The following is a 15,497-nucleotide window of genomic DNA, read 5'->3' on the forward strand; positions in this document are numbered from 1 at the left end:
TGTTTTTATTTTATTTTTAAACTTCAATGTACTGGCCTATAGCTATACGCCAGTACATTAGCCTGTGTACGGATAGTACACAGGCAGTTGTTAGGACATACCTCAGTATGCCCTAACAACAGGAAATATGGTAGGACAGCCCTGGGGTCCTTCAACAGACCCTGGGCTGTCTGCCCATATATGGCATGTCCCTTAATCGCGTCACAGGAATTCCCTGTGACGCAATCCAGGGGCATCCCCCCTTCTCATTTTCCCCTGAATGCTGCAGTCAGCTTTGATCGCAGCATTCAGGAGAATAGCGGCGGAGATGAGCGGTTTCTTTGATCTCCGCCGTTATAGAGCGGGGCTGCAGCTGTGTAATACCGCCAATGCCCCGCTCCTGATATAAGTGCGCGCGCGGTCAGCATGAGGAGATGCGGCCGGCGCTGCACTAATGAGCGGCGGTTCAGGCATTGAGGACAGAACATGGGGGTGTTTTGTAGCGCGCCCACCATGTTCTGTCTTCAGTGCCGACGCTCATTAGTGCAGTGCCGGCCGCATCACATCATCCTGACAGCGCGCACTTGTTATCAGGACTCAGGAGCGGGGCAGTGACTGTATTACACTACCGCAGCCCCGCTCTCATACACTCATGTGTATTATACTGTATTGTGCAGTTTGCGGTGGAGGAGAGGGGGGCTGTGATTTAACGCTCCCCCCTCTCCTCCGCATACAACACAATACATTACAAGGCATCACATACATTACATTACAATACATAACGTTACAACACAATACATTACATTACACTGCAGCTTACCTGGAGTCCTCCGCACCGACTCTTCTGCTCTGTCTGGAAGCCGTGTCACGTGACAACACGGTCACACGGTACACTAAGTGTACCGTGTGACCGTAACCCGGAAGTGCCGGCTTCACGGCACAGAAGATTTAGTTAGAAAACATGCTGTATGGCAACGGGGGCCCGTGGGCCCCCCCAGGCTTAGGGGCCCGGTCGCAACTGCGACCGCTGCGACCCCTATAGCTACGCCACTGGCCCTATCTCCTAACTAATCTAATAGGCGCTATGATGCTGATCACTACAGTGTAAATTCTTTTCAAAAACGTTTATTATTTGCAAAGTTATGAGCATTTTTCTAAATATGCTAATATGGCTATACTTGCCAAATGGGAGGTTACTCTTTTCACTCTGGGTGGTGTAATGTTTTCTGTATGACCCTGTCCAATCAGCATCATACAGTTCTCCTTTCCATGCCCGGTCGTGTGAATGGGGCCTAAGTGATAGAAAGCAATTTTTATTTTATTTTTTTACAGAGTACACATCATAAATGATGCAAAAAAATTGTTGTGCAGGTTATTACGGGCGCGCCAATACCGGATGTGTATATTTTATGTATTGAGACTTATTTTAAAGTTTATTATAAAATAGGTGTATGTGTAATTTTTTTATTTAACATTACTTTGTTTTTATTTTATTTTTAAACTTCAATGTACTGGCCTATAGCTATACGCCAGTACATTAGCCTGTGTACGGATAGTACACAGGCAGTTGTTAGGACATACCTCAGTATGCCCTAACAACAGGAAATATGGTAGGACAGCCCTGGGGTCCTTCAACAGACCCTGGGCTGTCTGCCCATATATGGCATGTCCCTTAATCGCGTCACAGGAATTCCCTGTGACGCAATCCAGGGGCATCCCCCCTTCTCATTTTCCCCTGAATGCTGCAGTCAGCTTTGATCGCAGCATTCAGGAGAATAGCGGCGGAGATGAGCGGTTTCTTTGATCTCCGCCGTTATAGAGCGGGGCTGCAGCTGTGTAATACCGCCAATGCCCCGCTCCTGATATAAGTGCGCGCGCGGTCAGCATGAGGAGATGCGGCCGGCGCTGCACTAATGAGCGGCGGTTCAGGCATTGAGGACAGAACATGGGGGTGTTTTGTAGCGCGCCCACCATGTTCTGTCTTCAGTGCCGACGCTCATTAGTGCAGTGCCGGCCGCATCACATCATCCTGACAGCGCGCACTTGTTATCAGGACTCAGGAGCGGGGCAGTGACTGTATTACACTACCGCAGCCCCGCTCTCATACACTCATGTGTATTATACTGTATTGTGCAGTTTGCGGTGGAGGAGAGGGGGGCTGTGATTTAACGCTCCCCCCTCTCCTCCGCATACAACACAATACATTACAAGGCATCACATACATTACATTACAATACATAACGTTACAACACAATACATTACATTACACTGCAGCTTACCTGGAGTCCTCCGCACCGACTCTTCTGCTCTGTCTGGAAGCCGTGTCACGTGACAACACGGTCACACGGTACACTAAGTGTACCGTGTGACCGTAACCCGGAAGTGCCGGCTTCACGGCACAGAAGATTTAGTTAGAAAACATGCTGTATGGCAACGGGGGCCCGTGGGCCCCCCCAGGCTTAGGGGCCCGGTCGCAACTGCGACCGCTGCGACCCCTATAGCTACGCCACTGGCCCTATCTCCTAACTAATCTAATAGGCGCTATGATGCTGATCACTACAGTGTAAATTCTTTTCAAAAACGTTTATTATTTGCAAAGTTATGAGCATTTTTCTAAATATGCTAATATGGCTATACTTGCCAAATGGGAGGTTACTCTTTTCACTCTGGGTGGTGTAATGTTTTCTGTATGACCCTGTCCAATCAGCATCATACAGTTCTCCTTTCCATGCCCAGCGTGATCTCCGCTTTAACCCCTTCAGGACTGAGCCTGTTTTGGCCTTCAGGACGAAGCCGATTTTTCAAATTTGACTTGTCACTTTATGTGATAATAACTTGGGAATGCTTTTACCTATCCAAGCGATTCTGAGATTTTCTCGTGACATATTGTACTTTATGTTAGTGAAAAAATTTGGTTGATAAATTCAATATTTATTTGTAAAAAACACCAAGATTTGGAGAAAATTTGCAAAAATTTGCATTTTTCTAAATTTAAATGTATCTACGTGTAAAACAGATAGTAATACCACACAAAATAGTGACTAGTTAACATTTCCCATACATTTCCCAACATTTTTTATTTTTCTAGGACGTTACACGGCTTAGAACTTTAGCAGCGATTTCTCATATTTTCAATAAAATTTCAAAAGCCTATTTTTTCAGGGTCCAGTTCAGTTCTGAACTGGCTTTGAGGGCCTTATATATTAGAAAGTCCCCATAAATCACCCCATTTTGAAAACTGCACCCCTCAAAGTATTCAAAACAGCATTCAGAAAGTGTTTTAACCCTTTAGGCGTTTCACAGGAATTAAAGAAAAGTAGAGGTAACATTTTCAAATTTCATTTTTTATTTACAAAATTCATTTGTAATACATTTTTTTCAGTACCACAGAAGGTTTTACCAGAGAAATGTAACTTATTATTTATTGCCCAGATTCTGCAGTTTTTAGAAATATCCCACATGTGGCCCTAGTGCACTAATTTACTGAAACACCGGCCTCAGAAGCAAAGGAGCACCTAGTGGAATTTGGGGCCTCCTTTTTTTTTAGCATATATTTTAGGTACCATGTCAGGTTTGAAGAGGTCTTGTGGGGCCAAAACAATAAAGACCCCCAAAAGTGACCTCATTTTGGAAACTACACCCCTCAGGGAATTTATCCAGGGGAATAGTTAGCATTTTGAACCCACAGTTTTTTTTCTAAATTTATTTGAATTAGTATGTGAAGATGAAAATCTACTTTTTTTCTGAAAAAACGTAGACATTTTTAATTTTTCCAAGGAATAAAAGAGAAAAAACACACCTACATATGTAAAGCAATTTCTCCCGATTATAGCAATACCCCATATGTGTTAATAAACTGCTGTTTAGACCCACAGCAGGGCTCAGAAGAGAAGGAGCGCCATTTGGATTTTGAAATTCTGATTTTGCTGAAATAGTTTTCAGTGCCGTGTCGCGTTTGCAATGCACTGGAGGGAACAAAATAGTGGAAACCCCCGGAAAGTGACCCCATTTTGGAAACTACACTCATCAAGGAATTTTTCTAGGTGTAAAGTTAGCATTTTGACCCCACAGTTGTTTTGCTGAATTCATTGGAATTATTCTGTAAAGGTAAAAATCTACTTTTTTTCTGAAAAAAGGTAACCGTTTTTAATTTTTACAAGGAATAAAGGAGAAAAAGCACCCCAACATTTGTAAAACAATTTCTTCCAATTACGGAAATACCCCATATGTGGTAATAAACTGCTGTTTGGACCCACAGCAGGGCTTAGAAGGGAAGGAGCGCTATTTGGCTTTTGGAGCTCAAATTTAGATGAAATGGTTTCTGGGTGCCATGTCGCATTTGCAAAGCCCCTGAGAGGTCTGTGGAAACCCCCCAAAAGTGACCCCCATTTTGGAAATTACACCACTTAAAGTATCTATCTAGGGGTATAGTGAGCATTTAGACCCCACAAGTCTTTTGCAGGATTTATTAGAATTAAAGAGGCTCTGTCACCAGATTTTGCAACCCCTATCTGCTATTGCAGCAGATAGGCGCTGCAATGTAGATTACAGTAACATTTCTATTTTAAAAAAAACTAGCATTTTTGGCCAAGTTATGACCATTTTTGTATTTATGCAAATGAGGCTTGCAAAAGTCCAAGTGGGCGTGTTTAAAGTAAAAGTCCAACTGGGCGTGTATTATGTGCGTACATCTGGGCGTGTTTACTTCTTTTACTAGCTGGGCGTTCTGACGAGAAGTATCATCAACTTCTCTACACAATGCCCAGCTTCTGGCAGTGCACGGACACAGCGTGTTCTCGAGAGATCACGCTGTGTCGTCACTCACTTCCTGCCCCAGGTCCTGCATCGTGTCGGACGAGCGAGGACACATCGGCACCAGAGGCTACAGTTGATTCTGCAGCAGCATCGGCGTTTGCAGGTAAGTCGATGCTGCTGATGCTGCTGCAGAATCAACTGTAGCCTCTGGTGCCGATGTGTCCTCGCTCGTCCGACACGATGCAGGACCTGGGGCAGGAAGTGAGTGACGACACAGCGTGATCTCTCGAGAACGCGCTGTGTGTCTGCACTGCCAGAAGCTGGGCGTTCTGAAGAGAAGTGGATGATACTTCTCATCAGAACGCCCAGCTAGTAAAAGTAGTAAACACGCCCCGATGTACGCACATAATACACGCCCAGTTGGACTTTTACTTTAAACACGCCCAGTTGTACTTTTGCAAGCCTCATTTGCATAAATACAAAAATGGTCATAACTTGGCCAAAAATGCTCGTTTTTTAAAAATAAAAACGTTACTGTAATCTACATTGCAGCGCCGATCTGCTGCAATAGCAGATAGGGCTTGCAAAATCTGGTGACAGAGCCTCTTTAAGCCTTGAAAATGAATACCAACATTTCTTCCACTAAAATGTTGCATTTTTTCAATTTCACAAAGTATAAAAGGAGAAAAAAGCCGCCCAACATTTGTAAAGCAATTTCTCCCGAGTATGGCTATACCCCACGTGTGGTCATAAATGTTTTTTCATTAGAAAGTAATTAACCCAGACATTTTTTTCTTTTCCTTTTTAGTTTTTTCCTCCCCGTGTTCCAAGAGCCATAACTTTTTTATTTTTCTGTCAATAGAGCGGTGTGTGGGCTTATTTATTGACGGACGAGCTGTTGTTTTTATTGGTACCATTTTTTGGTACACACAACTTTTTGAACACTTTTTATTACATGTTTTGGTAGAGCCAAGGTGACCAAAAAACAGAGATTTTGCCGTTTTAAATTCTTTATTTTTCACGTGAGACGCTCCATACATCACCCCCCCCCCCACACTAAGACATGCTATGTCGTGGTGCGCGAAGGGGTTAATGTGCAGCGGATGGTGCAGAGTGAAAATTAAAATTTTACACTGATATGCCATTTTAGTGCATAACATGTTGTGCCCAGTTTGTGCCACTGAAGACAAATACCTCATAAAATATTAACCGGGTTCTCCCGGGTATGGTGATGCCATATCTGTGAACGTAAACTGCTGTTTGGGCACGCTGTAGGGCACAGAAGGGAGGGAGCGCCATATTTTTTTTGGGGCGCAGATGTAGCTTCGTAGTAGTTCTGTTTGGGGTTTTACTGGTGTTTCAGTTTATAATGTGGGGGCATATGTAATCTGTGCGGGGTACATCAGGGTATAATAAGAGGGCATACTAATGCAGTAAATAAATAATAATTCATAGATATGTGGCCAGTGTCGCACTGATAAATGGCGCCCAATCTTATCCGCTTTTGGACGCTCTGCACATTTTGCATCGCCATATTCTGAGAGCCAGAAGTTTTTTATTTTTTCTCCACTGGAGCTGTGTGAGGGTTTATTCTTTGCGGAACAATATGTAGTTTCCATTGGTACCATTTTGGGGTACCAGAAATTTTTTTGATCACGTTTTATTCCATTTTTCGGCAAGCAAGGTGACCAAAAACCATCAATTCTGACAATGTTTTTTTATTCTTTTTTTTTTTTATGGCGTTCACCCTGGGCTATAAATGACCATTATATTTTATTCTTCTGGTCGATACGATTACGGCGATACCATATGTATATAGGTTTTTTTATGTTTTGCAGCGTTTGTGCAATAAAATCCCTTATTTATAAAATTAATTATTTTTTGTGTCACCATATTCTAAGAGCGATAACTTTTTTATTTTTCAGTCAAAAAAGCGGTGTAAGGGCTTGTTTTTTGCGGGACGGGTTGTAGTTTGTATCGGTACTATTTTGGCGTACATGCGACTTTTTGATCACTTTTTATTGTATATTTTGGGAGGGTTGGTAACCAAAAAATTGTGATTCGGGCACTGTTTTTCATTTATTTTTTTCGCGGTGTTCACCGTGCGGGAAAAATAATATAGTTTTATAGTTGGGGTCGTAACGAACGCGGTGATACCAAATATGTGTACTTTTTTTAACGTGTTAATTTTTTTCCTATAATAAAAGACTTATTATAGGAAAAAAATCATTTTTTGTTTATCTCACTTATAACTTTTATTTTTACACTTTTTAAAAACATTTTTATTATCTTTTTTTACCTGTCCCACTAGGGAATATTTAGACTTGCAGCTTTGATCGCTGCTGGAACACATTACACTACCTACGTAGTGTAATGTGTTCTAACTGTCATTGTGACGTGACAGTCACACTGACAGGAAGCCTCGGAGGACCAGCCGCCGGCTGCTCCTCCGAGGCTTCTGTACATGGCAGCCCGGAGGCCATTTTCTGGCCTCAGGTTGCCGTGATAAGGATAGCCAGCCCCCGCAAATGCATGTGGGGGGCTGCCGATCCGCTCTAAACCTCTTCAATGTGATCGCAATCGACCAACGCATCGAAGGGGTTAATTGCCGATTTCAGCGGCGACAGGCTGCTGATCGGCAACGGGGAGAGCAGGGCAGACACCCTGCACAGTTAACCGCCGCACGGCGCTACACCGCAAACTGTTAAAGTACAGACGTAACTGCACGCCCAGGTGCGCGAAGTTACTGCTCACCTGGGCATTCATGTACGCCAAGGTGCGGGAAGGGGTTAATCATGAGATCAGGCTGTGTTGCTGGGCTGCGAAGAGTAGAACTGTATGATGCTGATTGGACAGCGTCATACAGAAAACATTACACCGCCCAGAGTGAAAATAACGAGTAACCTCCCATTTGGCAAGTATAGCCATATTAGCATATTTAGAAAAATGCTCATAACTTTGCATAATAAACGTTTTTTAAAAGAATTTACACTGTAGTGATCAGCATCATAGCGCCTATTAGATTAGTTAGGAGATAGGGCATTAATAAACTGGTGACAGATCCTCTTTAATGACTTGCTATTCCAGAATGCCAAACCCCACAAGCGTTCTTTAACCCTTTCATGCCGACAATCTGTACATAGACGTCCTTTTCGCACATACCCCGTGCTGCCAGGACGTCCATATACAGATGTCTGTTCCAGCCGGCTGCAGAGAATATGATCACCGGTATTAACCGCTTCCTGACCGCCCACAGTAAATTCACGTCGGCGCTTGCTGGGCTCTGTGCAGCGCCGACGTGAATTCACAGTGGGTGTTAAAGGCGCGATCCGGGTGTCTCAGAGTAGTGCTGACACCCGGATCGTGCTGTCAACCCCTGCCTCTGATCCCGGAGACATGACCGGGACCTGATTGGTTCAGGTCCCGATCATGTGATCGCAGGGAAAGTTTGTTGTAGCATCAAACTGGAAAGTTATAAACATAAACAAATTATTACAAATGAATTTTGGCAAAAAAAATTAAAATTTGTACATTTCACCTCTACTTTGCTTTAATTCCTGTGAAGCATCTAAAGGGTTAATAAACTTTCTGAATGCTGTTTTGAATACTTTGAGGGGTGCAGTTTTTAAAATGGGGTGATTTATGGGGTCTATCTAGTACATAAGGCCCTCAAAGCCACTTCAAAACTGAACTGGTCCTTGACAAAATAGCCTTTTGAAATGTTCTTGAAAATGTGAGAAATTGCTGCTAAAGTTCTAAGCCTTGTAACGTCCTAGAAAAATAAACTAATGTTCAAAAAACAATGCAAATATAAAGTAGACATATGGGGGATGTTAATTAGCAACAATTTTGTGTGGTATTACTATCTGTTTTACAAGTAGATTACATTTAAAATTAGAAAAATTAGAATTTTTGCAAATTTTCTTTACATTTTGGTGTTTTTCACAAATAAGTTATGAATTTATTGACCAAATTTTTCCACTAACATAAAGTACAATATGTCACGAGAAAACAGTCTCTGAATCGCTTGGATAGGCAAAAGCATTCCAGAGTTATTACCACATAAAATGACACATGTCAGATTTAAAAAAATGGGGCTGGTCATTGAGGTATCGATGACCCTTGGTCCTTAAAGGGTTAAAGAGACTCTGTCACCACATTATAAGTGCCCTATATTGTACATTATATGATCGGCGCTGTAATGTGGATTTTTATTTAGAAAAACGATTATTTTTGATGGAGTTATGACCTACATTAGCTTTATGCTAATGAGATTCTCAATGGACAACTGGGCGTGTTTTACTTTTTGACCAAGTGGGCGTTGTGGAGAGAAGCGTATGACGCTGACGAATCAGTGACCAATCAGCGTCATACGCTTCTCTCCATTCATTTATTCAGCACATAGTCATCCAGCTAGATCACTATGTGCAGTCACATACACACACACTAAAGTTACTGAAGTGTCTTGAGAGTTAATAGACATCACTTCCAGCCAGAAAGTGTCGGCAGTGATGAATAGACATCCCGTCCTGGTTGGACACAATGTCTATTAACTCTCAAGCGTGCGTTCGTGCGTGCGTGCGTGAGTGCGTGTCTCTGCACTTTAGCAAGATCACTATGTGCAGAGTAAATGAATGGAGAGAAGTGTATGACGCTGATTGGTCACTGATTGGTCAGCGTCTATTAAGAAAGTCATTAGCATAAAGCTAAAATAGGTCATAACTCCGTCAAAAATGATCGTTTTTCTAAATAAAAACCACTGCTGTTATCTACATTACAGCGCCGATCACATCATGTACAAGATAGGCCACTTATAATCTGGTGACAGAGCCTCTTTAACATAAAAAAAAGTGGGCATTAATGCATCAGAGGTGGACTTTATTCAGGTAGTGACGACAAGTTCTGCATCTGCCACTAGACCCCTTAGCCCTATGGTGGAAAAAGCAGTCGTCACTGTCAAATTGTCAGGTGCAGGGACCAGTCTCTTTCCCACAATGCGGGATCCCACACTTTTTTAATCCCCCACACAAGTACCCCACATCTACATATTCTGCATAATGAAACCCCACAAAATGTTTGTGAATTAAATTATTAGTGTGTTTGGTAAACAAAACAATCTGGGCAACTACTGCTGTCCACACTACCCTGTATTTGCAGCAGTGATGTCCCAAACCCGATATGATATACCCGTTTCAGCGATAACTCACAAGCTCCACCTAAAAAGTGATTCAGGATACAATCACCTAAATAGTTAATTGCCCTTCTAAAAGATCATTTTTAAGTTCATACACCCCTGGCCAAAATGTATCAGTAAATGAATCCAACGAGTGCAGCTCACGCCACCCCTGTATTTACCTCATGTGGTTCATGCATTGTAGTGATAATTTTCTAGTCCCCATGAGAAAACCCAGGTTATGATTACCAGAATAAATTGCGGCCCATGATCACCCTCCTGGATGAATAAGGGTATGTTCACACAGCCTATTTTCGGATGTTTTTCGGGCCGTAGACGCCCGAAAAATCGGAAGCAGAACGCCTCCAAACACGTTCTGTTTCAATGGGCCGTTTTTTTTATGCAGCCGTTTTGAAAAAGAGCCGCGAAAAAGAAGTTTTTCATAGACTACTTGAAAACCGCTTCAAAAACGCTGCGAAAAACGCAGCGAAAATCGCGAGTGGCTTAAAAAACGTCTGAAAATCAGGAGCTGTTTTCCCGTATTTTCATACGTTTTTGAGGTTGCGTGTGAACCTAATTACTACATTCCTACACCCCGGATGTGAATTTATCAGTGGATGAATTCTTGATTTGATTTTTAGGCCTGATTTACACGAGCGTGTGCGTTTTGCGCGCGCAAAAAACGCTGCGTTTTGCGTGCGCAAAAGGCAATTGACAGCTCCGTGTGTCATCCGTGTATGATGCGCGGCTGCGTGATTTTCGCGCAGCCGCCATCATAGAGATGAGGCAGTAACTGATCGGCAGTAACTCTTTCAGCACCCTCGACAGTGAATGCCGATCACAATATACACCAACCTGTGAATCAAAAAAGACTTTCAAACTTACCATGAACTGCCTGCTTCCTCCAGTCCGGTCTCCCGGCCGTTGCCTTGGTGACGCGTCCCTCTCTTGTCATCCGGCCCCACCTCCCAGGATGACGCGGCAGTCCATGAGACCGCTGCAGCCTGTGATTGGCTGCAGCCTGTGCTTGGCCTGTGATTGGCTGCAGCTGTCACTTGGACTTAATTGTCATCCCGGGAGGTCGGACTGGAGGAAGAAGCCGGGACTTATCGGTAAGTCCGAACTTCTGTTTTTTTTTACACGTATATGTATATTGTGATCGAAAGTCACTGTCCATGGTGCTGAAACAGTTTAAGTCTTTCAGCACCGTGGGCAGTGACTGTCTCCTGACGTCGCGTACCCGAACATTTTTTGCCGGGTTCGGTCAAAACGAGTTCGGCCGAACCCGTTGAAGTTCGGTGCGCTCATCTCTAATTTGACACTCCGTTTGGATGTTTGTAAACAGAAAAGCACGTGGTGCTTTTCTGTTTACATTCATCCTTTTGACAGCTCTTGCGCGAATCACGCAGTTCGCACGGAAGTGCTTCCGTGCGGCATGCGTGGTTTTCACGCACCCATTGACTTCAATGGGTGCGTGATGCGTGAAAAACGCACGATTATAGAACATGTCGTGAGTTTTACGCAACGCACTCACGCTGCGCAAAATTCACGCATCGTCTAAACTGCCCCATAGAGTAATATAGGTGCGTACGACACGCGTGAAAAGCACGCGCGTCGCACGCGCGTGTATTACGCTCGTGTAAATGAGGCCTTAAGATGGTAAATAACATTTATCAAATTTTTCAGTTTTATAATTAAATACAACATTATATAAAATATATTCATTGAATATATTTCATTTTTAATATTTTTTCTTTTGACTGCTCTCATGACTATGTTCTGTCACACAAAACTGTATTTCCATTTGTTTTACTGTATGGTGATACCTGCTTGATCTTTTTTATTTGGGGAATCTCTAATACCCAAGCTGTTCCTTATCAATGCACTATGTGCTTTATTACATTGAGGTTTTTGCTGGATCTCTTAGGCTGGATTCACACAAGCATGCTCGGTCCATAAAATACGGAACGTATTTCGGCCGCATTTCCCGGACCGAACACGCTGCAGGGAGCCGGGCTCCTAGCATCATAGTTATGTATGACGCTAGGAGTCCCTGCCTCTCTGCGGGACAACTGTCCCGTACTGTAATCATGTTTTCAGTACGGGACAGTAGTTCCATGGAGAGGCAGGGACTCCTAGCGTCATAGATAACTATGATGCTAGGAGCCCGGCTCCCTGCAGTGTGTTCGGTCCGGGAAATGCGGCCGAAATACGTTCCATATTTTACGGACCGAACATGCTCGTGTGAATCCAGCCTTACACTCGACAACACTTTAACATTATTTTGGAGACTAGTGACCCTTTACTGTTCCTATAGAACGTTTTGGACACTGTCCCTTTATATATTCTGTAGGTGATTGGTTGCTGAGACTTGGTCCCCACATAGTGTAAATGCTGTGGAATTTCCGCAACAGATTTCTGTGCGGAAATTCCGCAGCATTTACAGTAGCAGCAAAGTAGATGAGATTCAGAAAATCTCATACCCACACTGCGGAAAAAAACGCAGTGTAAACGTTAATAAATTGACCTGCGGGGAGTTTAATTCTGCAGCATGTCAATTTATGCTGCGTTGTTGATTTTCTGTTGCGGGTTTTCTCCATTGAATTCAATGGGGATGCAAAACCCACAACAGAAAGTCAAGTGTTGAGACTTTTGCTGCATATTCGCAACGATTACGCCGCAAAAATCTCAACTACGGAAAAAAAAATCATACTTACCCGGAACGCCCTCCTTCTTCCTGATGCTGCATCCCTTGTGACCGCTGCAGCCAATCACAGGCTGCAGCAGTGGTCACATGGATGATACGTCATCCCAGGAGGCCGGCCTTGATGAAGTTACATCCCATGTGACTTCTGCTGCAGGGAGGCCGGACCGGACTGCGCAGAAGGGACGCGTTGCCTGAACAACGGCCTACGTAAGTATGAGCAGTTTTTACCGAAAGCAGCGGAAATTCAGTTTGAAAAAATGCACCACTATGTGGTGCGCTTTTCGGACGGAATGTACGGTGGGTTCCAGGTCGGACACGCTGCGTGGTTTTTACGCAGTGTATCTGCCCCGTAGGAACCCAGCCTTCGGCCTTATTCACACGACAGGGTCTGAGTGTCGGCCGATAAAAACGTCAGTTTTGGGCCGTTTTCCACAGCCGTTTTGCACCCGTTTTGCATCCGTTCCGGGGAGTGTTGCCGTTTTTAACAGCCGATTTTGACCTGTTTTGCATCCGTTTTTTTCCCTGTCCGTTTTAAAATCGGATGAATTTCATTTAAATTTGTTGCCACACACAGTCCCCTGTAGATAATGCCACAGCCCCCCTGGTAGGTAATGCCACCCAGCCCCCTGTAGGTAATGCCACCCAGCCCCCTGTAGGTAATGCTACCCAGCCCCCTGCAGGTAATGCCACCCAGCCCCCTGCAGGTAATGCCACCCAGTCGCCTGCAGGTAATGCCACCCAGCCGCCTGCAGGTAATGCCACCCAGCCCCCTGCAGGTAATGCCACCGAGCCCCCTGCAGGTAATGCCACCCAGCCCCCTGCAGGTAATGCCAACCAGCCCCCTGTATGTAATGCCAGCCAGCCCCCTGCAGGTAATGCCACCCAGCCACCTGCAGGTAATGCCACCCAGCCCCCTGTATGTAATGCCACCCAGCCCCCTGTATGTAATGCCACCCAGCCCCCTGTATGTAATGCCACCCAGCCCCCTGTATGTAATGCCACCCAGCCCCCTGTATGTAATGCCACCCAGCCCCCTGTATGTAATGCCACCCAGCCCCCTGTATGTAATGCCACCCAGCCCCCTGTATGTAATGCCACCCAGCCCCCTGTATGTAATGCCACCCAGCCCCCTGTATGTAATGCCACCCAGCCCCCTGTATGTAATGCCACCCAGCCCCCTGCAGGTAATGCCACCCAGCCCCTGCAGGTAATGCCACCCAGCCCCCTGCAGGTAATGCCACCCAGCCCCCTGTATGTAATGCCACCCAGCCCCCTGTAGGTAATGCCACACAGCCCCCTGTAGGTTGCACCCATCCCCCCCCTCTTCCAGGAGAAGTCACTGATTTCAATATCCATATATGGACAGTGTAGTCACTGACTTCTCCTGGAGAGGAATCCCCGGCCACAGGGTCGGGGATTTCGCTTCAGAAGGGAATGACGTCATTGGGTCCATATATGGACAGTGTGGTCACTCCTGTAGCGGAATCCCTGGCCACAGGGTCGGGGATTCCGCTTCAGAAGTGAGTGACGTCGCTGTGTCCATATATGGACAGTGTAGTCACTCACTTCTCCTGTAGCGGAATCCCTGGCCACAGGGTCGGGGATTCCGATTCTTAAAGAGGCTCTGTCACCAGATTTTGCAACCCCTATCTGCTATTGCAGCAGATAGGCGCTGCAATGTAGATTACAGTAACGTTTTTATTTTTAAAAAACAAGCATTTTTGGCCAAGTTATGACCATTTTTGTAGTTATGCAAATGAGGCTTGCAAAAGTCCAAGTGGGTGTGTTTAAAAGTAAAAGTCCAAGTGGGCGTGTATTATGTGCATACATCGGGGCGTTTTTAATACTTTCACTAGCTGGGCGTTCTGATGAGAAGTATCATCCACTTCTCTTCAGAACGCCCAGCTTCTGGCAGTGCAGACACAGCCGTGTTCTCGAGAGATCACGCTGTGACGTCACTCACAGGTCCTGCATCGTGTCAGACGAGCGAGGAAACCGGCACCAGAGGCTACAGTTGATTCTGCAGCAGCATCAGCGTTTGCAGGTAAGTAGCTACATCGACTTACCTGCTAACGCCGATGCTGCTGCAGAATCAACTGAAGCCTCTGGTGCCGGTGTCCTCGCTCGTCTGACAGGATGCAGGACCTGTGAGTGACGTCACAGCGTGATCTCTCGAGAACACGGCTGTGTCTGCACTGCCAGAAGCTGGGCGTTCTGAAGAGAAGTGGATGATACTTCTCATCAGAACGCCCAGCTAGTGAAAGTATTAAACACGCCCACTTGGACTTTTACTTTTAAACACACTTACTTGGACTTTTGCAAGCCTCATTTGCATAACTACAAAAATTGTCATAACTTGGCCAAAAATGCTCGTTTTTTAAAAATAAAAACGTTACTGTAATCTACATTGCAGCGCCTATCTGCTGCAATAGCAGATAGGGGTTGCAAAATCTGGTGACAGAGCCTCTTTAAGTGAGTGACGTCGCTGTGTTCATATATGGACAGTGTAGTCACTCACTTCTCCTGTAGCGGAATCCCCAAACCCGGCCGGGGATTGGGGATTCCGACTCCTACAGGGAGCAAAAAATGACCCTTCTCCTCCTCACATGCACTCTGCACTGTGAGGTGGAGGAGGAGAGAGAACGCGAGCGACGGAAGACACGGCCGTCACTCGGGACACATTCCGGTGATGGCCGTGCATTACCCGTCCCCATAGACTTCTATGGGGGCCGGGTAAATGGCCAAAAATAGGGCATGTCCCATTTTTTGACGGCCAGGTTTCCCGGACCATCAAAAAATTGATCTTGTGAATAGCCCCATTAGGGGTCTATTGTTCCTACTGCAGCCGTGTGACAGCCGTTTTATGAACGGCCGTCACCCGGC

The sequence above is a fragment of the Rhinoderma darwinii genome, chromosome 1 (assembly GCF_050947455.1).
Source record: "Rhinoderma darwinii isolate aRhiDar2 chromosome 1, aRhiDar2.hap1, whole genome shotgun sequence".
NCBI lineage: Eukaryota > Metazoa > Chordata > Amphibia > Anura > Rhinodermatidae > Rhinoderma > Rhinoderma darwinii.